The sequence below is a fragment of the Pristiophorus japonicus genome, chromosome 13 (assembly GCF_044704955.1).
Source record: "Pristiophorus japonicus isolate sPriJap1 chromosome 13, sPriJap1.hap1, whole genome shotgun sequence".
Taxonomy (NCBI): Eukaryota; Metazoa; Chordata; class Chondrichthyes; family Pristiophoridae; genus Pristiophorus; species Pristiophorus japonicus.
In genome coordinates this window covers 34,304,313-34,328,980 of record NC_091989.1, presented here as the reverse complement: position 1 = coordinate 34,328,980, position 24,668 = coordinate 34,304,313, and the positions used below count along the sequence as shown (strand labels likewise).

At 44.8% G+C, this 24,668-nt stretch overlaps 1 protein-coding gene across 3 annotated transcripts in view; it reads left to right on the top strand.

The window, feature by feature from the left end:
- The window catches only part of magi2a (membrane associated guanylate kinase, WW and PDZ domain containing 2a), a 1,034,101-nt gene that overhangs the window by 795,317 nt on the left and 214,116 nt on the right, over positions 1-24,668 (top strand). The window lies entirely within an intron of this gene.

Below are 24,668 nucleotides of genomic sequence, written 5' to 3'. Positions count from 1 at the left end.
CCAAAAGCATACCTGGAGTCAGTGTAGATATTAACTGTTTGTCCTTCAGCCAGAATACAGGCTCGAGTTAACACCAATAATTCGGCTTATTGGGCTGAAAAGGAGTCGGGAAGAGAGGCTGTTTCGACAACATTAAACTGGGTTACAACTGCATAAGCCGCTTTAGGTTGGCCCCTAAGGTTGATCCGTCAACATAGTACACTACATCAGGGTTACACATTGGTACATCTGTTAAATTGATACGTGGTTTAGTCACTAATTCGGCTACCATTTCACATGAATGGGGTTTGCCGTCTTCTTCCGTGGGGAGTACAGTGGCTGGATTTAAGGTAGTACATCTTTTAATAAGGTTCGGATTTGATAACAGTTCAACTTCATCTTTAGTGGTTCTTGCAGAAGTTAGGTGTTGAGTGGCACATTTAGTAAGTAAAATGTCGACAGAGTGTGGGATATATAAAACGGTTTGATGATTTAGAGTTATTGTATGAACCTCTTGTACAGTGTAATAAGCTGCTGCCAACGAAGGAAGACATCCTGGTAGTCCGCATGCCACTGGATCTAGTTGGGCACTGAAATACGCTATCGGTCGCTGCCTGTCCCCATGTAGCTGTGTCAAAACAGATTGTGCAAAACCCGACTTGTGATGAACAAATAAGTTGAATGGCTTAGTGTAATCTGGTAATCCCAAGGCTGGTGCTGAAGTGAGGGACTGCTTAAGATTCTGGAAAGCATTCCGGGATACTTCATTCCAAATCAACTTTTCTGGTAGTGAGGGCATGGACATGTCTAACAATGGTCTAACGATCTCGGAATAATTCATAATCCACTGTCTGCAATATCCTGATATGCCGAGGAAATGTTTTATTTCTCTCTTGGTTATTGGTAGTGGAGCAGAGCAGATTGCTTTTACTCTGTCTTGTGTCAATTGTCTCGTATCTCTGACCAATTCGTGTCCTAGATACTGAACCCTTTTTGAGACAAATTGTAACTTTGCCTTTGACACTTTGTGTCCTTTCGAGGCCAAGGCTTTTAATAACGTAAGAGAATCTGTTTCGCAGGCTAATTTGGATGGTGAGGCGAGCAGTAAGTCATCAACATACTGCACAAGTGTAGAACCTGCTGGTAAAATTACATCTTCCAGATCCTTGTTTAAGCATTGTGAAAATATAGTTGGACATTCGGTAAATCCCTGTGGGTGTCTTGTCCACGTATATTGGCGTCCTTTATACGTGAAGGCAAACAGGAATTGGGACTCTGGGTGAATGGGTATTGAGAAAAATGCCGAACATATATCAATCACTGTATAATACATTGAGTTTGCCGGAATCCTGGTAAGTATCCTAGTCAGAGTAGGAATCGCAGGATAGCGCAGATGAAAACGTGGCTTGAGCAGTGGTGCAGCAGGGAGGGATTCAAATTCCTGGGGCATTGGAACCGGTTCTGGGGGAGGTGGGACCAGTACAAACCGGACGGTCTGCACCTGGGCAGGACCGGAACCAATGTCCTAGGGGGAGTGTTTGCTAGTGCTGTTGGGGAGGAGTTAAACTAATATGGCAGGGGGATGGGAACCAATGCAGGGAGACAGAGGGAAACACAAAGGAGACAAAAGCAAAAGACAGAAAGGAGATGAGGAAAAGTGGAGGGCAGAGAAACCCAAGGCAAAGAACAAAAAGGGCCACTGTACAGCAAAATTCTAAAAGGACAAAGGGTGTTAAAAAAACAAGCCTGAAGGCTTTGTGTCTTAATGCAAGGAGTATCCGTAATAAGGTGGATGAATTAACTGTGCAAATACATGTTAACAAATATGATGTGATTGGGATTACGGAGACGTGGCTCCAGGATGATCAGGGCTGGGAACTCAACATCCAGGGGTATTCAATATTCAGGAAGGATAGAATAAAAGGAAAAGGAGGTGGGGTAGCATTGCTGGTTAAAGAGGAGATTAATGCAATAGTTAGGAAAGACATTAGCTTGGATGATGTGGAATCTATATGGGTAGAGCTGCAGAACACTAAAGGGCAAAAAACGTTAGTGGGAGTTGTGTTCAGACCTCCAAACAGTAGTAGTGATGTTGGGGAGGGCATCAAACAGGAAATTAGGGGTGCATGCAATAAAGGTGCAGCAGTTATAATGGGTGACTTTAATATGCACATAGATTGGGCTAGCCAAACTGGAAGCAATACGGTGGAGGAGGATTTCCTGGAGTGCATAAGGGATAGTTTTCTAGACCAATATGTCAAGGAACCAACTAGGGGGGAGGCCATCTTAGACTGGGTGTTGTGTAATGAGAGAGGATTAATTAGCAATCTCGTTGTGCGAGGCCCCTTGGGGAAGAGTGACCATAATATGGTGGAATTCTGCATTAGGATGGAGAATGAAACAGTTAATTCAGAGACCATGGTCCAGAACTTAAAGAAGGGTAACTTTGAAGGTATGAGGCGTGAATTGGCTAGGATAGATTGGCGAATGATACTTAAGGGGTTGACTGTGGATGGGCAATGGCAGACATTTAGAGACCGCATGGATGAACTACAACAATAGTACATTCCTGTCTGGCGTAAAAATAAAAAAGGAAAGGTGGCTCAACCATGGCTATCAAGGGAAATCAGGGATAGTATTAAAGCCAAAGAAGTGGCATACAAATTGGCCAGAAATAGCAGCGAACCCGGGGACTGGGAGAAATTTAGAACTCAGCAGAGGAGGACAAAGGGTTTGATTAGGGCAGGGAAAATGGAGTACGAGAAGAAGCTTGCAGGGAACATTAAGACGGATTGCAAAAGTTTCTATAGATATGTAAAGAGAAAAAGGTTAGTAAAGACAAACGTAGGTCCCCTGCAGTCAGAATCAGGGGAAGTCATAACGGGGAACAAAGAACTGGCAGACCAATTGAACAAGTACTTTGGTTCGGTATTCACTAAGGAGGACACAAACAACCTTCCGGATATAAAAGGGGTCAGAGGGTCTAGTAAGGAGGAGGAACTGAGGGAAATCTTTATTAGTCGGGAAATTGTGTTGGGGAAATTGATGGGATTGAAGGCCAATAAATCCCCAGGGCCTGATGGACTGCATCCCAGAGTACTTAAGGAGGTGGCCTTGGAAATAGCGGATGCATTGACAGTCATTTTCCAACATTCCATTGATTCTGGATCAGTTCCTATCAAGTGGAGGGTAGCCAATGTAACCCCACTTTTTAAAAAAGGAGGGAGAGAGAAAACAGGGAATTATAGACCGGTCAGCCTGACCTCAGTAGTGGGTAAAATGATGGAATCAATTATTAAGGATGTCATAGCAGCGCATTTGGAAAGAGGTGACATGATAGGTCCAAGTCAGCATGGATTTGTACAAGGGAAATCATGCTTGACATATCTTCTGGAATTTTTTGAGGATGTTTCCAGTAAAGTGGATAAGGGAGAACCAGTTGATGTGGTATATTTGGACTTTCAGAAGGCTTTTGACAAGGTCCCACACAAGAGATTAATGTGCAAAGTTAAAGCACGTGGGATTGGGGGTAGTGTGCTGACGTGGATTGAGAACTGGTTGTCAGACAGGAAGCAAAGAGTAGGAGTAAATGGGTACTTTTCAGAATGGTAGTCAGTGACTAGTGTGGTGCCGCAAGGTTCTGTGCTGGGGCCCCAGCTGTTTACACTGTACATTAATGATTTAGACGAGGGGATTAAATGTAGTATCTCCAAATTTGCGGATGACACTAAGTTGGGTGGCAGTGTGAGCTGCGAGGAGGATGCTATGAGGCTGCAGAGTGACTTGGATAGGTTAGGTGAGTGGGCAAATGCATGGCAGATGAAGTATAATGTGGATAAATGTGAGGTTATCCACTTTGGTGGTAAAAACAGAAAGACAGACTATTATCTGAATGGTGACAGATTAGGAAAAGGGGAGGTGCAACGAGACCTGGGTGTCATGGTACATCAGTCATTGAAGGTTGGCATGCAGGTACAGCAGGCAGTTAAGAAAGCAAATGGCATGTTGGCCTTCATAGTGAGGGGATTTGAGTACAGGGGCAGGGAGGTGTTGCTACAGTTGTACAGGGCCTTGGTGAGGCCACACCTGGAATATTGTGTACAGTTTTGGTCTCCTAACTTGAGGAAGGACATTCTTGCTATTGAGGAAGTGCAGCGAAGGTTCACCAGACTGATTCCCGGGATAGCGGGACTGACATATCAAGAAAGACTGGATCAACTAGGCTTGTATTCAGTGGAGTTCAGAAGAATGAGAGGGGGCCTCATAGAAACGTTTAAAATTCTGATGGGTTTAGACAGGTTAGATGCAGAAAGAATGTTCCCAATGTTGGGGAAGTCCAGAACCAGGGGTCACAGTCTAAGGAAAAGGGGTAAGCCATTTAGGACCGAGATGAGGAGAAACTTCTTCACCCAGAGAGTGGTGAACCTGTGGAATTCTCTACCACAGAAAGTTGTTGAGGCCAATTCACTAAATATATTCAAAAGGGAGTTAGATGAAGTCCTTACTACTAGGGGGATCAAGGGGTATGGCGAGAAAGCAGGAATGGGGTACTGAGGTTGCATGTTCAGCCATGAACTCATTGAATGGCGGTGCAAGCTAGAAGAGCCGAATGGCCTACTCCTGCACCTATTTTCTATGTTTCTATGTATAGTCGCAGGATTGGGCACCACCGGATAAGTTGGGAATACAGATTCATTCACGGCTTGTCGGTCTTGGACAAATCTCCATTTGTCACTATTGGGCTTCTGAACCGGAAAAATCGGTGTGTTACACGGACTTCTAGTTGGAACTATTATTCCCTGTGCCAGCAGAGATGTAATGACTGGCTCGATACCTTGTTCTGCAGCTGGAGACAAGGGGTATTGGGGTTTCTTCGGAAATGGTACGGTCGAATTGATCGCTACCTTATATGGTTGCGCGGTAAGCGTCTTTCCTACTTCATTCGAGTGTGTATACCACTGGGACCTTAGCAGGAAGTTCTGCTGTTCCTTGTTGCAATGGAAAACTAGTGACCAAAAATATATTTTCTTCTGAGATAGCATCGAAATATATTTTCCTATTCAACTTGACAGAATAGTCTTCCCCTCCCTCGTGTTGCCCCAGAGTTCCATTAAGTGTGTGCCATTTCTCTTGTACTGGAGATCCTTTCATTCTCTTAACCATTCGTCCCAAATCCTGGGGTTTATATGTGTCTGCAACCGCAAGGGTGCGGTGTGGAACGCTACCATTAACCCTAAACAAGGTCTGATTGTGGGAGGATAATTCAACCCCTGCCGCTATTCCTTCAGGTCTGATAAAAATTTGTCCAATCATCAATTGATGTTTACGGTGCAGGAATGATTGATAAAAAGATTTGTGCTGTAGCGTCTGATCCAGTTTTGTCATAATACGTTGTACAGTGTAACGTTTCTTGCCAATTTCCCACGTTTTGAGATTTGAGGTAGTCTGTGATTAACCTTGTCACACACCAATATGAACCAACCAAATAGGATAGGGTTTTGCTTAGTGTTGGGTCCAAACTTTTCCAGGCATACAATATGGGTGTTGTGGGTTGAAGTAGTGGATATGCGCCACATTTATCTATGGCGACTCGAACTTCCATACCGGTTGGAGAACAGAGGATAGTGGCATTCATTTTACCTAATAGGTCACATCCACACAGATTTACTGGAACTTCCTTAGACAGTAGGAATGAATGACTATCTTCGTAATCTTCATATTGTACATTGATAGGGTCGGAGTCAAACATTTGATGAGCGTGTCCAGATAATCCAATCACTGAGGTTTGATTAGTGGAAGTGGGAATTCCCCTGGTATCTTCCCTCGAAAGGACCAAATAGGTGGCGCCAGTATCCACTAGGAATGGAATATCCCTTCCTTGTGTTCGTATTTTTACTTCAAGTTCTCCTATGGCATTTAACGAACGACGAGTAGCTGTTTGCTCGTAGCACTTGGATCTGGGATTGGACGTCATTGTTCATTATATGGATAATTTGATCGTTGGCCGAATTGATTTTGATTCTGTGGCCCAAATGGATTTTGAACAGAGAAATTAGTCTGGGGTCTAGCATGTAGCTGGACTTGGGTCGCATACGGGTTGGGTTCTAAAGGTGGAGGAGGTGGTCTATTACCAGCCTGTTGAGTCCAATCATAATTTGGTTGTTGCTGTTTTGATGGGCAATTTCTAGCCTAGTGTCCAGTCTGACCACAATTGTAACAAGTGCTATATAGTCCTTGCCCTACACCTTCTCTCCCTCTTCCCCTAAAATTTCGTCCTCTGCCTTGTCCTCTTCCTCTACCCTGTGGAGGGCAGTAGGAAGGTGTCGCTGGGGCGGGTGTTATTGGAGCTGCTTGTTCTATAAACACGGTGACCTTGCTTTTAGATTCTCTATTTCGCTTTTGTATGTCCTTTAACATAGATACAACCTTGGATAGCGATTCCTGTCGCTATCCGAGACAAACTAATTTAAAGGGATCTCTAAGTTCGGGTCGTAGTCCGTTTACCACGGTGCTAATCATGGGAGAGTCTACTTTCTCTATTTTCATGCCTGAACATTGGTTCATGATTTCTCGCACTCTTTCCACGTAATTCTCAACATCCTCATCCTTTCTTTGTGTAGTTTCCATGATTTTGGACCAATTCGTTTTCCTTGAGAATACTTGATGTAAGGCCTCCCAGCATCTTCCCCAGAACCCCTCTCCTGGGCTTCGTGCCAGAATCTGCATTGAGAGCCTCTCGATGGGTTTTAAAATCTGTGAATTTTGTCTCGAATTCGTCAAATTTAGTGTCCTTTTACCATGCTTTCAGCAAAATTTGACCATCTAATATACTGGGTTCATGGCACAAGATGATCACTTTTAATTGGTCTATGGCCTTTTCAATACTGGTTTTAGGGTCTGCCAATCCTTCCACAATTGTTCTTAACTCATTTGGTGACCATGGTCGATAAATAGGAATCGGAGCTCCATCAGGGACTGGACTGGGGAAAAGTCTTAATGGGAATGCGGATGGCTCTAGGGCACTGGACCCTTGTCCACGAGCCTGACTTCGCGTACTACCTGCATGGCCGTCACGGTATTGATTCCCTTTTGACAGATCTACTTCTCCTATAGCCGCACCTGCATTGTTGGGGGCGGGTGTTACCCCGTCTCCCTGTGCTCTGGCCCGAGGATCACCTCCTCCCTGTTGGCCTGGAGCACCCGCTTGTGGTAGAACATATGGCAGTGGTCGATGGCCAATCCCCATCTTTTTTCCCAACCCTTAGGGGAATTTGGCAGGTGTGCCTTTGTTTCTTTAGCAACCATAACAGATGGATGTTTACCATGTCTAGGGCGATTCGCCTGCTCTACTCGTTCATCCCTTTAGTACACTGCTTGCTAACCCTTAGGCTCTTTTCATGTCGTTCCTCAGCTTCCCTTTTCCAATCTCCAAATGCCGACCAATTTACTTTCTTTTTACCTCTTCTACCTGGGTCTCTGTCTATAAGGCACTCCTCTAGACATGTTATTCTCTCTAAATTAAATGAACCATCGGGTGGAAATGGCCTGTTTTCACCCTAAGTCTATTTTACCCATTTTTTTAGATGGTCAATTGAAGACTGACCACAATTTTGGAGCATAAAATAGGCTGGTGTGCCCTTTGGTGGTGTTTTATTTGCTCCGGCACCCATTCTGGATGATTAAGATTTTTCACAGTTTCTGATCTCACAATCCTTTCAGTCAACCGAGTTCTCTACGCCCACTTCTCCTGGCCGTCACGTGGCCTGAAAAGCTCTTAATTCGGGCTCAGTCTGGGTGTGAGAGATATGTTGACACGAAGCAACCGTAGTTGATCAATCAGTTACTGTTTCTTTTCTCAATCAATCCTTGTTTTTTTTTCCTGGTCACAATTTTCCCGAGTGACTCTTCCCGTTTCTCTAATTGCAGTGTCGCACAAAAGTATTGAACACAACAGTATAACAAAGACAACTAGGACAATCAACATTCACGCGGGTATACAAATCATAGCCTTAAATTCTATCTAAACAAATAGTCAATTTTCAGTCTGCATTGTACGCCACTATAGTCCTTAACTTATCTTAATAAAATTTATGGTCCTATCACACAAGGACTTGGATCCTATCGCACAAGGACCCTGTCCCTTCTAAGTCCTATCACACAAGGAACTTTCCTTTAGGGACTTGTATTATCCTATCAAACAAGGATAATTCCCTTTATGGTCCTATCGCACAAGGACCCTGATCCTATCGCACAAGGATCATCGATTTATAGTCCTTTCGCACAAGGACCCTGATCCTTTCACACAAGGATTATCAATCGATAGCGTTCTTTTTTTACTTTTTACCAATGAAAATTTCCCCGGGCTGTTTCCAGATTGGATATTTTCAGGATCAGATCCCTTCTGCCTACAAGCTGAGAAGGAAATGATTACAAAAATAACTTTAGCTCTTAAATGTCGAGTCTCGTAGATCGCAGTACCTCCACTGTGGACAACAGATCACATATGCGATTCAAAGTAAAGAGACCTCTTGCGAGCAAAAGGCTCACCTTATTCTAGCCAGTGAGGCCCTTCACTGAAGAGGCACTATGCCGGCATCTGTTTACTCACAGGTAGAGAGTAAGCGATCTCGGTGGAACCTCCAAGAAGTAACTGTCGCAATCTCGACTCTCAATATACGACTCTTAACACAATCAGCTCCGGTAGATGTTCCTTTAATTTTTACTTGCAGCAAGGAAGAGTCTCACTCAGTCAAAGGCTAAGCGACGACTCCCAATATTGTACAGTTTCACAAAGTATTTATACAGTAAAAAACAAGTTATGGTTCCATCCTGTGTATTGGTTCTGCCTTTGCAGTCAGCGAAAACAGATAAAGAGTTAATGATTATCACATCCTTGTCTTTACATTTTTCTCAGATGTCTCCTTTGTAAGTGATTTTGGTGGGCCAGACAGCAATAACTCGATTAGGGTGTGATAATATGCTATTACCGCTTTGCATTGTTTTAGGATTGTCCAGTTTCCTGGCCAGTTATTTGGGCCCATGATTTCCATAGTGGTTGATTGGGTACTTGGCTTCTTGCATATTATGGATGAGTTCTGTACAAGAGATAATGGCTGGTAATTTGAGTATCTCTTAGGGGGTGAAATGGTGCTGCATCTTTACAACCTGTATCCAGCCCTTCTAAGGTCTGGTATAGCGACAGACTATTGATAATACAGGGGAGCACAATGGGTGGTACTTATCTCAGCAAGACAGTCTTAATGTTGTCTGGTGGCTATTAATCAGCTATCAGCAGTTTCAGTCAGGGTTAGCACGTTTATGCAAACAGACTGTCTGTTGCAGAAGTTTCTAGCAGGGCCTGGACTCCATTTTGTTTTATGGCAAAAAGGGTACAAAAAGCAGTGTAATGTAACTTTAAAAATACATTTCCACAAGGACAAACATGATCTTTTTCATGTTAATGTCTAATGTCAAGCTGTCAGTGTTGTGGTACATTATGTCATAGGTTTCATAACTCTGAAGAGCATACCTAGCTATTTGCACTAGAGTTGGTTTAATCCACAATAAATGTTGTACTCTTATCACTGGAGAGGTTTGAGTAGGGGAAATTGCTTCTCACTCCATTTTATAATTTTAGAGTATTTGCATAATGAGTTCGAAAGATTAAAGTTACTTAACGCTTGTAGCACTGGCAGAACTTTTCTGGATTTCAAAATCTGTATATTTTTATGTAATAAGCTGCAAATGTATTTAGGCAAATTCTTCAATACCCCTTTCTTCAGAAGGTAGCATTATGATTGGAAATTTTCCATTTTCTGCAACTGGTGAGGGACATAGCTGCCAGAATGGGCCTGTGTCAGCTTGTGAAGGAACCCAGCACAAAAGAGTAACCTACTTCACCTTGTCCTCACCAACCTACCTATCATAGATACATCTGTTCACGAAAACATTAGTACAAGTGATCACCGTACAGTCCTAGTGAAGACAAAGCCTCATCTTCAAGTGAGAAGACCCTTACATTTTGTAACATGCACCACTATTGTGCTGTGTAGGACAGACTAAGGCAGCCCAAACTGGATATCCAAAAAGCACACTAGGCCATCAATAACAGCTGTATACTGCTATAATCCGTAACCTCATGGCCTGACACATGCTTCACTCCTCCATCCATATCAAGCTGGGAGACCAACCCTGATTCAGTGGGCAGAAGTGCATTCCAGGAGCAGCTTAGAATGAGGCACCAACCTTGTAAAGCTACAACGCAGGGCTACTTGCATGCTAAACACCAAAAGCAGCAGGCTATAGACAGAGTGCCACAACCAAAGCTCACTTGCCCTACATCAAGTTGAGAATGGTAGTGCACAATCAAGCAACAAACAGGAGGAGGATGCTCCGTGAATATCCCCATCCTCAGCTGTAGCAGAGCCTTACACGTGAGTGCAAGAGACAAGACAGAAGTGTTTTCCAGCTAAAAGTGGCAAGTGGATGATCCCATTCGGCTTCCTCCTGAGGTCTGCACCATCATAGATGCCAATGTACAGCCAATTTGATTCACTGCGCATGATATTGAGATGCAGCTGAATGCACCTAACATAGCATGAGCCGCCTGTTCTACGCAGCAAATCCAGTGCTCAAGGATTTAACTACACGTCCTGTTGGTGCACTGCTGGAAATGAAACAATTTCAGGGAGAAACAAAGAGTTACAGGGGCTTGGAAAAAGAATCAAAAATACAAAGACTGAGAGAAGAAATTACAATCAGCCATTCCATTTAATGAAACAGTTGAGTAGAAGCCAGGTTCTTTCCTGTAGGGAGAAAGGGAATGAAAATTGAAGGGGCATTCACTCTGTGCTACTCTTGCAAATCATTTAATGACCAATTTCATATTGCTTTTGATAGAAGTCTGACAATAGGTTTTGGAATGTAGGGAAACACCTTAATTATAATTTGTCTCAAAGTGTTTTAGCTTTCATCGTCTTCATAGTTTTCTTGGTGAATTCTTGCTTCTGTGTATGTACAGGGAAATATACAAAGAAATCATCAAGGAAACAAGATGAACAAGAATAGTATGTAGACAATAAACTGGAAATCTGAAACAAAAACATTGTTAGAAACATTCAGCAGATCAGTCAGCATCTGTGGAGGAAACAGACAAGTTAACATTTCAGGTGTAACAGAGACACCATCATCATCATAGGCAGTCCCTCGAAGCGAGGATGACTTGCTTCCACGCCAAAAAGGGATGAGTTCACAGGTGTTTCAATGAAGGACCTAATATTCTAGATCTTGAATTACATCGTGAAGGGTGGAAGATGCCTGTGTTTGGATTTTTTTAATGTGTGGTGGCCGTTGCACACCAGCCACCACACGGGCTTGACAGAGCTAGGTCTTGGTCCAGTGGCAAGGATTACCCAAGGCTAACTGGAGACCAGCTCTGCTGCACAGACCGAGCGCGCATATCACAGTGTGGGCTGGCCTGTGCTGCCCCTGGGCCCTCGCCTCTTCTGGGCTCCGGTCACTTCACTCGACGGACTCTTGCCGCTTATTTGCCCCTCCTGCTGTGCCACTCAATCAGCGACCTGGTTTCGTAGCCATCGTCCTCCTGCAGCAGCACGCGCTGCTCCCTGCAGTGGTATGCCACCGCACGCTGTTCCCTCCAAAGTCCCCAGCCTGCTGATGGTCTTGCAGGCCGGGACTGCACCGATTTCCGGGCTGAGCCAGGAGGGAACAGAGACACAGAAAATATGTGAATAGCCAAGATGGCGGAGAGGTATGGCAGGTCTGAAATAGAAACGAGAAGTTGGTAAAGGAGGACAGGTTCCAGCAACCTAAGTTGAAGAAACAAGCAGGCCAGCACCAAGGGTGCAGAGTTAACGTTTCAGGTCAATGACCTTTCATCACAAGTTCTGACGAAAGATAATCGAGCTGGAACTTTAACTCTCTTTCTTTCTCCACAGATGCTGCCTGACCTGCTGAGTATTTCCACAATTTTCTGTTTTTATTTCAAGAATTTCTATATTTGGGTTGTATAGTATGATAATAGAATATTGATCATTGCTCCATTTAATGCTTATGAAATAATTCCTTATGTTATAAACATTACTACTGGGTACAACATTAAAACAGACATATTGAAAACTGCAATATAATATATATGACCCATATTTATGTGATAATCTTGTTGCCGCCTGTGATAATGGCAGTAGTCATGAAAGAAGATGATGTAGGCCTTGATATTAACTCACCCATGATTTGCGGGAGAGGGTTGTTGGAGTAGGGGGAATGGACGATAAAAATTCTCAAACGGGAAATGTGTCCCCAACCTGCGCAGGGCACTTCATCGAAATATAGAAACCTACAGAGCAGAAGGAGGCCATTTCGGCCCATCATGTCCGCGCCAGCCGACAAAGAGCCACACGGCCCTCAGTCAGCAGCCCTAAAGATTACATATAAACCTATGAACAATGGCGGAAAGGTAAAGAGCATTCAGCACAACCAGTCCGCCCCACACAACTGCGACACCCCCTGCACCGCAACATTCTACACTCCACTCCAACCAGAGCCATGTGATCTGCTGGGAGAGGCAAAAAAACAGATAAAAAACCCAGGCCAATCGGGGAAAAAAATCTGTGAAAATTCCTCCCTGACCCATCCAGATGATCGAAACTAGTCCAGGAGATCACTCTGGCCGTATTCAATTCCCTGCAGTACTTACCATCGTATTTGCGCCAGGCAACAAGAGGTTATCCAGTCTAATCCCACTTACCAGCTCTAGGTCCGTAACCCTGCAGGTTACGGCACTTCAAGTGCCCATCCAAGCACCTTTTAAATGTGGTGAGGGTTTTGCATCCACCACCCTTCCAGGCAGTGAGTTCCAGACCCCCACAACCCTCTGCATGAAGAAGTCTCCCCTCAAATCCCCTCTAAACCTTCCTCTCATAATTGACCCCTCCACCAAGGGAAATAGGCCCTTGCTATCCACCATATCCATGCCCCTCAAAATTTTATACACCTCAATGAGATCTCCTCTCAGCCTCCTCTGTTCCAATGAGAACAAACCCAGCCTATCCAATCTGTCTTCATAGCGAAGATTCTCCATTCTCAGCAGCGTCTTAGTAAATCTCTCTAATGCAATCATGTCCTTCCTATAATACGGCGACCAGAACTGCACGCAGTACTCCAGCTGTGGCCTAATCAGAGTATTATACAATTTAAGCATAACCTCCCTGCTCTTGTATGCCTCGGCCAATAAAGGCAAGCGTTCCGTATGCCTTCTTAACCACCTTATCCACCTGGCCTGCTACTTTCATGGATCTGTGGACAAGCACTCCAAGATCCCTTTGTTCATCTACATTTTTAAGTGGCCTACCGTTTAATGTGTATACCATTTCCTTATTAGCCCTCCCCAAGTGCATTACCTCACACTTCTCCGAATTAAATTCCATTTAACAGACGCAAAGTATTCATTAAGAATCATACCAACATCTTCCGCCTCCACACAAAGGTTACCCTCATGGTCTCTAATAGGCCCTACCTTTTCTTTAGTTATTCTCTTGCTCTTAATATATTTATAGAACATCTTTGGGTTTTCCTTAATTTTACTTGCCAAGAATTTTTCATGCTCTTTCTTAGCATTCCTAATATCATTTTTAATTTTACCTCTGAACTTTCTATATTCCTCCAAAGATTCTGAAGTATTTAGCCGTCGGTAGCTCTAACTTGAAGGTGGTAAATCAAAAAATACTCACCCCAACAGCTGGATCATTGTTCCGTTTGGGAAGTCTGTACACTGCTCGCAGCGCCAAATTGTAGGGGGATAGCGGAAAGGCTTCTCTGTCCACAAGCGGACCCCCTGATATAAGGGGTCGACACTCATCCCAATCCGTGTAGCAACCCTCAAAGTTAATAGACGGAGATGGAAGGCAAGGTTCAATGATCTTTAATCATGAACGGTCCGGGAGCAATTTCTCAACACAGCCGCCTGTGAGTGGAAACGTTCTGCGAACAACAAATTCATACATTTTTTATACAATTTCAAAGACCCCTTTACTTCCTCAATACAACCTCCCATGACTCCTGATTGGTTACCTTATCAGTAATACCTTGGATTGACAGACCAGTGCCTTAAGGCAGTTTCAGGCCTTCTCTAGGGTGACCTCACCTTCTTAGAATGTGCTGACCTGGCGGCCTTTGGCTCGGGTTGGTTATTGGGGCTATCGAGTTCTGTAATAATTACAGAGTTAGGAATGGACCTCGGACATAGGCCTTTGTAATGGTCATTTTTATAAGGGTGTGTAAAGGAAATAACATATCAGAATGATTAATTACAGGATGCCCCATCACAGGAAACCCAGAGGGGCAGATAAACAGGGCAAGGGGTCAAAAGTGACGATGAAAAAATTCCATCTGGTCAAGGCAAGAGAGATAAGATAACATTCCAATGTGCTAATAAACCGTTGAGACACAGTGAGGTTTATGGAGTACTGGAGATAGGCGTGTCCAAATTGTACCTTTACTTTGAGTGCCAAGGATTTCAGCCATACATCTTTTCTGGCTAACTAACTTAAAACATCTCGTATATACCCCTAATGCCAAATCTATTTTTCCTCTCACACTTAAACCACTAAAATTACCAACACAAATTGAAAATAGAGCTAAAATTAACAATGGTCTCCCGTGCCCCATCTGAGAGCCCCTCACGCACTGAAAGCATTAACATATTAAAAACAGCATCCCACAGTACAATTAGTAGCCTGATTTAAATTTAACTGTTGCCAGCCAATATTCCCAGGGCTCGGGAAACTCGACAGTAAAAGAGAGGTGGGAGCTGCCGACTCGAAGGTAAGTGCCTTTTACAGTGCTCCTCGTGGACTAGAAGGAGCAGGAATGTTCCCCCCAGTCTTCAAAGAAGCCATCGGCCTCTCCTCTGCCACTCGCGGCCCCTCTCACCACTGCCACTTCCCCACCACCCCTACCCCAGCCCTGATCCCCCACTCCCTCCTTCCAGATTGCAACTGTTTTTCCTCTTCACCTTGTCTTTTCCCTTCCACCAAGGCCCGGTCTCTCGCTCCCTCCCTCCCAATGGCTGGGGACCGTCTCCAAGGGTCTCCTTCAGCTATGGAAGAAATAAATTATCATGAGGTCCTACTCTTAAATTCGGCAGCACAACACAAATGCTGGAATCTGAAATAAAAACAGAAAATGCTGGAAATCTCAGTGAGTCAGGCAGCATCTGTGGAGAGAGAAACAAAGTTAACGTTTCAGGTCAAAGACCCTTCGTCAGAACTGGCAATTCTGTTCTGTTGCCAGTTCTGAGGCAGGGTCTTTGACCTGAACCGTTAACTTTGTTTCTCTCTCCACAGATGCTGCCTGACCTGCCGCGATTTCCAGCATTTTCTGTTTTTATATATAATTAAATTCGGCAGGTTCTCCATGTCCCAGTCCTTGCCAGGTTTTCCCCGCACTCTTCCCATAAATATTAGGACTGTAATATTTTGACATTTTTAAAGGTGCTTTTTTGTCCAATCAAAGATGCATTATCAATGTTAAGATAAAGAATTACTTATGGTTAATTAAAGAAAAGAGTAAAAAACAGGAATAGGCAGCATTAAGATCATATTTTTTTTAAAGGGAGTTTACTTTCAAGAAAATAATAGTATGAGTGTCTTTGTTGGAGTTCTGTTCCAAGGAGAAAAGTATATCCTGAACTGATTGCATGGTTTGACAATATTTTGAACCAGTTTATACTTTTTATTTATTCCCTGATAATTTATCAAAAGCAATTTAACACACATAAAGTAACTAGGTACAGATGTATGAGATTCATATTATCTGTAATAAGTTATTTGTCACGTGTGACTTTCTCTGGCTATTTGTTCTGTATAATAATATTATGGCTAATTAATCGTATTTTTAAAACCATAAATCTTTATATAATGAAATATTCATATTATGGCATTCCTACTAAAAAGCAAATGCTTCTTGGCATTTGCTCAAAAAAAAATCTCTTGAAATGTGTTCTGGCGTACTAATCTGTAAATGTCATACATGGGTATGTACAGCTGTTACCCAGTTGTCGTGCACTTTGATCATCATTGGCTCTAGTAATTGTAAATTACAATAAATAGAACAGTGCAGAAGCTTAGTGACTCATGTATGCCAAGTTTGGGCATAAAGAAACATCACTTCCCTTTCATTTATGCACTTTTTAAACATACATTATTCATCCGAGTCAAATTGATAATACCCTGTATATTGTTAGTCCAAGGGAACTCCTTATGACAAATGTAAAAATTGGGCTGGATTTTCGGGTTTTGCGGTCTTTGGATAAAAACGGGAGCGATACATGAAAATCACCGTTTTAGCTGTGCTACCAATTTTAGGCCGACCTTTCGGCCTTTGGGGCGCATCACAAAGGGAGGCGTTGCACAATTATTCGCAGTGCAAAACTTGAGTTTCGACAACTTTAGTGTAGGGTCGTTTGCGCTGCGAGAGAGGCTTTGGGATGGGGGGAAAGAAAACATTTCAAAAACATTACCAAGACCCTTAACTAACTAATCGCTGCAAAAAAAAACTTTAACTTACCTTTTTCACAGGTTTCCTAACTTACCGCTGTTGGCAGAGCTGCACCAACAGATTTTACCTGTCGCTGTTCTGGGGCGGGAGAGTGCCGAAACTCGGAAGGTAACGCAATCCGCGTCGTTACACGTCCGGCGCAGCTCTCCCCGGCAGTACTTCCCATCGCCGCCGCAACAGGTAACCGAGGATCCCACCCGGGCTTTGTGACCAGGTTTTCGCTGCGGAGGGTCAAATCGCAGCGAAAACCCGGTCGCAAACCTCTTGAAAATCCAGCTCAATGTCCATTTGTTCTTTTAAAGTCAATATTTATTAACAACTTGGATGAAGGAATAGAGAGTTATAAATCCAAGTTTGCAGATGATACTAAATTGGAAGGGCATTAAGTAGTGTAGATGGGAGCAGGAAGTTGCAAAAGGACATAGACAGATTAAGTGGGTGGGCAAAACTATAGCAGATGCAGTTTAATGTGGGCAAGTGTGAGGTCATCCGCTTTGGACTGAAGAAAGATAAATTAGAGTATTTTCCAAATGGTGAGAAACTAGGAACTGTAGAAGAGTTCAAGTACCCACTTCATTTAAAGGTAGAGACTGGGAGTCCAAGAACACAATTCATTTAAACGTGGTAGACAGCTACAAAAAGCAATCAAAAAGGCTAATTGAATGTTGGCCTTTATGTCAAGGGGATTGAGTTACCAAGGAGAGGAAGTTATGCTTCAGTTGTATAGAGCCTTGGTCAGATCCCAACTGGAGTACTGCGTTCAATTTTAGGCACCACACCTCAGGAAGGATATATTGACCTTGCACAAGGTGCAGTCATGATCTTATTAAATGGTGGAGCAGGCTCAAGGGGCCAGCTGGCCTACTCCTGCTCCTATTTCTTGTTTTTATGTTCTTATGCAGCACAGATTCACCAGAATGATACTGGGGCTCAGAAGGTTACATTATGAGGACAGGTTGCATAAACTTGGCCTATATTTCCTCAAGTATAGAAGATTTGAGGGGTGATCTGATCGAGGTGTTTAAAATGTTAAAAGGATTCAATAGGATGGATATGAAGAAACTATTTCCTCTGATGGGGAATCAAGAACGAGGAGACATAATCTTAAAATTAGGGCCACCCCAGTTAGGAGGGAAATCAGAAAGCACTTTTTTTACACCAAGGATAGTAGAAATCTGGCATTCTCTCCATGAAAAGTCTATGTATGCTGGGACAATTGAAAGTTTCATGGCTGAGATCAATAGATTTTTGTTAGGCAAGGGCATCCAGAGTTATGGATCAAAGGCAGGTAAATGGAGTTGAGGTACAGATCAGCCATGATTTAATTGAATAGCGGTGCAGACTCAAGGGGCTAAATGGCCTGCTCCTGTTCCCATGATCCAAAAAACAGACTGGTCTGCAAATCGAACTGGTTGCACGTTAATGTTAAATATATAGTCCATTGAAAACTCTTCACTTCTCCCTCACTTCATTGCCAAAGACACCCTTGTGGTCTCATGAAGGTATACCATAGAAGCAGCTGGACACTGCTCTTCCAAAGCTCTGCCTCCCACTGATAGAATGTTGTATGAAAATAAAGCACAATTCCCAGAGTGTTTGGGTTTTTGAAATTTAGGTGCAGGAAGGTTTTTGTTAAAGAATTACTAAATTGTAGGTATTGTCTATGTTTCTATGTTTGTGCACAAATTACTAGCAACTTGCATATATAAAAAATGTATTGCAATTTATAAAAATTCCGCTGTATTGCCAGTTAAAACTTTGAACTGGCTAATTGAAAAGCTGGTTGTGCCAATGTCACATTTGACTGTTTATATAGTTGAAATAATTACACACAATTGCACCATTTATTGCATTAAATCAAACATTTTGATATGTCCTTACTATACAGTACAAATGCACACGAGGCCCTTACTAGAGAGAGAAGTTCACTCTGTGACCAGTAACCTTTATTAGCCAGCACTGAAGTGGAGAAGATGGGTGGAGCTTCCCCTTTTATACTTGAAAGTCCAGGTTAGGAGTGTCTCCCACAAGTTCACCACCTAGTGGTCAGTGTTCTCATGGTGTACAATTTAGGTCAGTTTCAGTTTATACATGGATTACAATGACAGTTGAATACATGACATCATCTCTCCCCCAAAGTCTTATTGGGATCACAGGTTAAGTCTCTCTGGTGGTTTACACTCCCTTGTAGAGCGCCTGAGTTGGGGCTCCAGTTGTTGGGCGCTGGCCTGAGTGTCTGCTGTTTGCGTTGCCTAAGGCCTGTCCGGACTGCCCACGGTGACTGGGCTCTCCTCCACTTGGTTGCAGTGTTCGATCACCTGTGGTGGAGTGAACTTTACATCATGTTCTTCTATGGAGTTGCTGAACCTCCTTTTTGTTTGATTCACGTGTTTGCGGCAGATTTGTCCATTGGTAAGTTTAACTACCAGAATCCTAATCCCCTCTTTGGCAATCACAGTGCCTGTGAGCCATTTGGGCCCTGCAGCGTAGTTGAGGACAAAGACAGGGTCATTGACATCAATACATCGCGCCCTCGCATTCCCATCATGGTAGTCACATTATGACCGGTTCCTGCTCTCAATAATTTCTTTCATGGTGGGGTGTATAAGGGATAACCTGGTTTTGAGCGTCCTTTCCATTAGCAGCACTGCGGGTGGAATCCCTGTGAGCGAGTGTGGTCGGGATCTATTGGCCAACAGGAGGCGTGATAAGCGGCTTTGTAGGGAACCCCCTTGGATTCTGAGCATCCCCTGTTTGATTATCTGCACTGCTCGTTCCGCCTGGCCGTTTGAGGCCGGTTTGAACGGTGCCGTTCTGACATGGTTGACACTATTTCCTGCCATGAAGTCCTGGAATTCAGTGCTTGTAAAGCACGGGCCATTGTCGCTGACCAAGACGTCTGGTTGACCATGGGCGCGAACATTGCCCGTAGACTTTCTACGGTGGTAAAGGATGTGCTTGAATTGAGAATGTCACACTCGATCCATTTGGAGTAGGTGCATACTACAACCAAAAACATTTTTCCCATGAAAGGACCTGCGTAGTCCACATGGATGCGTGACCATGGCTTGGCGGGCCAGGACCAGGGGCTAAGAGGGGCTTCCCTGGGCGCATTGCCCAGTTGGGCACATGTGTTGCACCTGCGAACACAAAGTATCAGGTCTGCATCTATCCCTGGCCACCAAACGTGTGACCTGGCAATTGCCTTCATCGTGACAATGCCCAGGTGCTCATTGTGGAGTTCTCGGATGAACGCCTCTCTGCCCAACTGGGGCATGACTACTCGGTTTCCCCATAGTAGGCAATCAGCCTGAATCGAAAGTTCATCCTTGCGCCTGTGAAATGGCTTAAATTCCTCAGGGCATGCCCCGTATGTAGCTGCCCAGTCCCCATTCAGGACACATTTTTTGACTAAAGACAGTAGCGGGTCTCTATTTGTCCAGACTTTGATCTGACGGGCTGTCACGGGTGAGCCTTCGCTTTCGAAAGCTTTAACAGCCATGACCATCTCCGCAGCATGTTCAGTTGCCCCCTCGGTGGTGGCTAGTGGGAGCCTGCTGAGTGCATCGGCGCAATTTTCAGTGCCCGGTCTGTGCCGAATTGTATAATCATAGGCGCAAATGTGAGTGCCCACCTCTGTATGCGGGCCAACACATTTGCATTTATGGCCTTGTTGTTGGCCAAAAGGGACGTTAGTGGTTTGTGATCTGTCTCCAGCTCATATTTCCTGCCAAACAGGTACTGGTGCATTTTTTTTTACTGCATATACACATGCAAGCACTTCCTTTTCTACCATTCCGTAGCCCCTTTCTGTCTGTGACAGACTTCTGGAGGCATAAGCTGCCGGCTGTAACTGACCCTTGGCATTAACATGCTGCAACACACACCCGACCCCATAGGATGACGCATCGCACGTTAAAACAAGTTTCTTACATGGGTCATATAGTGTTAACAGATTGTTGGAGCATAACAAATTGCGTGCTCTATCAAAAGCCATTTCCTGGCTGTCCCCCCAGACCCATTCGCGACCTTTGCGTAGGAGCACGTGTAGCAGCTCTAGCGGCGTGCTCAATTTGGGAAGAAAGTTACCAAAATAGTTCAGGAGCCCCAGGAACGAACGCAGCTTTGTCGTGTTACGGGTCTGGGTGCTCTCTGGATCGCTTCCATTTTGGATGCAGTAGGTCTGATCCCGTCTGCTGCTACCCTCATCCCCAGGAATTCTACCTCTGGAGCTAGGAAGACGCACTTCGCCTTTTTCAGTCGCAGCCCTACCCGGTCCAGTCTACGTAGCACCTACTCCAGGTTGTGGAGGTGTTCTTCAGTATCGCAACCCGTGATGAGGATGTTGTCTTGAAAAACCACCGTCCTTGGAATCGACTTGAGGAGACTTTCCATGTTTCGTTGAAAGATCGCGGCGGCCGAGCGAATCCCTAACGGACATCTGTTGTACTCAAACAACCCCTTGTGTGTCGTGATGGTGGTCAGCTTCTTCGACTCATTCGCCAGCTCCTGGGTCATGTAAGCTGAGGTCCAATTTTGAAAAGAGTTTGCCACCGGATAGCATCGCAAAGAGGTCCTCCGCTCTCGGTAGCGGGTACTGGTCTTGGAATGACACCCGATTGATGGTGGCCTTGTAATCACCACATATCCTGACCGACCCATCCGCCTTGAGCACCGGCACAATCGGGCTCGCCCAGTCACTGAATTCGACTGGCAGGATGATGCCTTCCCTCAGCAGGCAGTCCAATTCGACTTCTATCTTTTCCCACATCACGTATGGCACCGCTCTGGCCTTGTGGTGTACTGGCCTGGCGTCCGGGTTTATGTGAATCACTACCTTGGTCCCCATGAAAGTGCCAATGCCGGGTTGAAATAGTGAGTCAAATTTGTCCAGGAGCTGTGAGCATGATATTCGCTCCACAGAAAAAATTGCATTGGCATCGCCCCATTTCCAGTTCATGACAGCAAGCCAACTCCTCCCCAGCAGTGCGGTACCATCCCCCGGGACAATCCAGAGTGGCAACCTATTCTCCGAATCTTTGTGGGTCACGACTACCGTGGCGTTGCCTAGCACCGGAATGATCTCCTTTGTATATGTCCGTAGCTGTGCATCAATCGGCAATAATTTTGGCCTCCTGGCCTTGGACGCCCACAACTTATCGAACTGTTTGATATTCATCAGGGACTGGCTGGCCCCCGTGTCTAGCTCCATTGATACTGGGATGCCATTGAGGAGCACTTTCATCATTATCGGTGGCGTCCTGGTGTATGAACTGTATATGTGCTCCACATGAACTCGCTGAACTTCAGCTTCCAGCGATTTCCCTTAGTGTCCATTTGGCTTCGTAGGGCTTACATCGGGCCCGTCCTCCTCGTACATCAACCTGACTGCAGGCTTCCTGCACATATGCGCCAAGTGACCGCTGACGTTGCAATTTCTGCAGGTATATTGCTGATACCTGCAAGCTCTGGCTGTGTGTTTGCCTCCACACCTCCAACACGAGCCGTTGTTGGAAACAAAAGGTCCATTACCAGTCGATCATCTCTGACTGTCTCTGTAACTGTCCTTAAACGCACCATTGACAGGTGTTGATGACCCCATTACTGGCCGTATTGTCCCTTGCGATGGCATGAATCGCCGTTCAGCTAACCATTGTCTCTGTTGAATTCCCCCTTTGGGTTCGACTACATGCTCGGACATGTCTGATTGCCCCTGTCTGCCTGGAGAACTGTGCGCCGCGTTAACAATGTTGACTCACTGTCCATTTGCTGCATTTAAACCAAGATTTTTGTCAAACATCATTCTGGTCTCTTCCTCCCCTGAGATAAATGTCTGGGCTATCAAAGTCGCCGTTTCCAGGGTCAAGTCTTTGGTCTCAATCAGTTTCCTGAAAACCCCAGCATGCCCGATGCCCTCAATAAAAAAAGTCTCGCAACATCTCCGCTCTGCATGCATCTGGGAACTTACGTAGGCTCGCCAGTCGCCGGAGGCCTGCCACAAAGTCTGGAACGCTTTGCCCTTCTCGCCGTCGGTACATGTAAAACCGGTGTCTCGCCATGTGCATGCTGCTCACCGGTTTAAAGTGTTCCCCGATCAACTTACTGAGCTCTTCAAAAGTCTTGTCCGCCGGCTTCTCTGGTGCTAGAAGGTCCTTCATCAGGGAGTACGTCCTGGATCCACAAACCATCAGGAGATGAGCCCTGCGGTTGTCAGCCGAATCCTGTCCCAGCCATTCCTTGGTGACGAAACTTTGCTGTAGTCTCTCAATAAAATCATCCCAATCATCACCAACACAGTACCTCTCGTCTGTGCTGCTAGTGGCCATGCTCGCGTGGTTTAATTCCAAGATTTGCATTGCCAATGATATGTCCTTACTATACAGTACAAATGCACACGAGGCCCATACTAGAGAGAGAAGGTCACTGAGACCAGTAACCTTTATTAGCCAGCACTGAAGTGGAGAAGATGGGTGGAGCTTCCCCTTTTATACCTGAAAGTCCAGGTTAGGAGTGTCACCCACAAGTTCACCACCTAGTGGTCAGTGTTCTCACGGTGTACAACTTAGGTCAGTTTATACATGGATTACAATGACAGTTGAATACATGACACATTTAGTAATTTATTTTTCGTACTTTAATAATGGTATGTGGCAAAATGTATTGGGGATAATTTTAACATTCAGTGGGGACATAAAACAGGCGATATAGGATTGTCTGGTCTTTATATACCACACCCAATTATCCTTTCCATTGACTACAATGTTAAAAAAATTTGTCTGGGATGTATAAACAGGTGCCCGATCCGATATTGCCTGTTTTATGCCACTGCCAAAAGTTAAAATGACCCCAACTTGCTTAATATGAAATCAACGATCACAAATAAGTATAACAAGTAAATACAGTTGTTACAAGCAGAGTTTTGGTTTGACTATTCTATTTATAACACAGTTACAAGCAATTGATTGGCATGACTGTGGTTCATAGCACAGTGGTTATAAGTCCAGACCCCCGGTGCTAGTTGACACTTTACGTCATCAAGCGATGAGTTTAGTTAACTCAGCTAAGGGATAGTAGGGCAGCAAAGTGGAGTTGAGGTCAAAGATTAGCCATGATCTTATTGAATGACGGAGCAGGCTCATGGGGGCCATACAGCCTACCCCTGCTCCTAATTCTTATGTTCTAAGCTCCTGAATTGACTGGCACTAGTGTTGGGAGCTGTAGGGGCCAAAATTGCCCTCCGCCCCAAACGCATGGGGTGGACAATCCGGGGAAATTCAGCTCTTTGTTTTTTGTTGCAGCGGGGCGGATGTGGAGTCGTCTGTGTGGAGGAAGTGCGGGCGGGTTGGAATACCTGTCGCTTCAGTAAAAGGGGAGGGCTGCTGCGAACTCTGCAGCCACTTTATTGACAAACACTGGGCCACCAGGGAGGGTTTCGGCTGGGCCAGCAACCCAGTACCCAAGAGGGGGTGCCGGGCTGCCCGGCCAAACCCATGGCCACCATTGTCGAGCCGACCTGGAAGTCGGTTAACAATTAAAATAAAATGGCGGCCACGCCAGTGCGCCCTCCCCTTTAAGGGCGGACGCGCCGCCCAGCCACAAGAAACTTCCCACAGGGGAAAACTATCAGGGCACGAAGCTGCGGCCAATCCGCTCCCGCGGGACAATTTCCCACGCGGGGCGGAAAGGGCATCGCCGCCGGTATGTAAGGGGTCGGTGCATGCCCGACTAGGTGGTAAGATGGCCGGGGTTCACAGCTGAAAAAGTAATGGATGGCAATTTTCAAAATGGCGGCTCCTCCGAGGTGACCAAGCGCTGAGTCGTTACCGACAGGGGCAATTGCGGCCCCGTGGTGTCTACTGTTATGTTCACCAGCTGGTAATGCAGAGGAAAGTTTACGTGAAGTTCACAACTTTTCAAAGCAAGATTGAAAAAGAGTGAAAATTGAAAAGATTGCTAACTTTTAAAACAAAAATGTATTCACTTGATGAAAATATTAAGTAAAATATAATAATGACTGTTGAAATTAATAGTGACATAATGAAGCCCACTTTCAGTGAGCTTGGACATAGTAAAATTCTTTAATGTCACTCTATAGTCCAAACGCTGCAATGTTT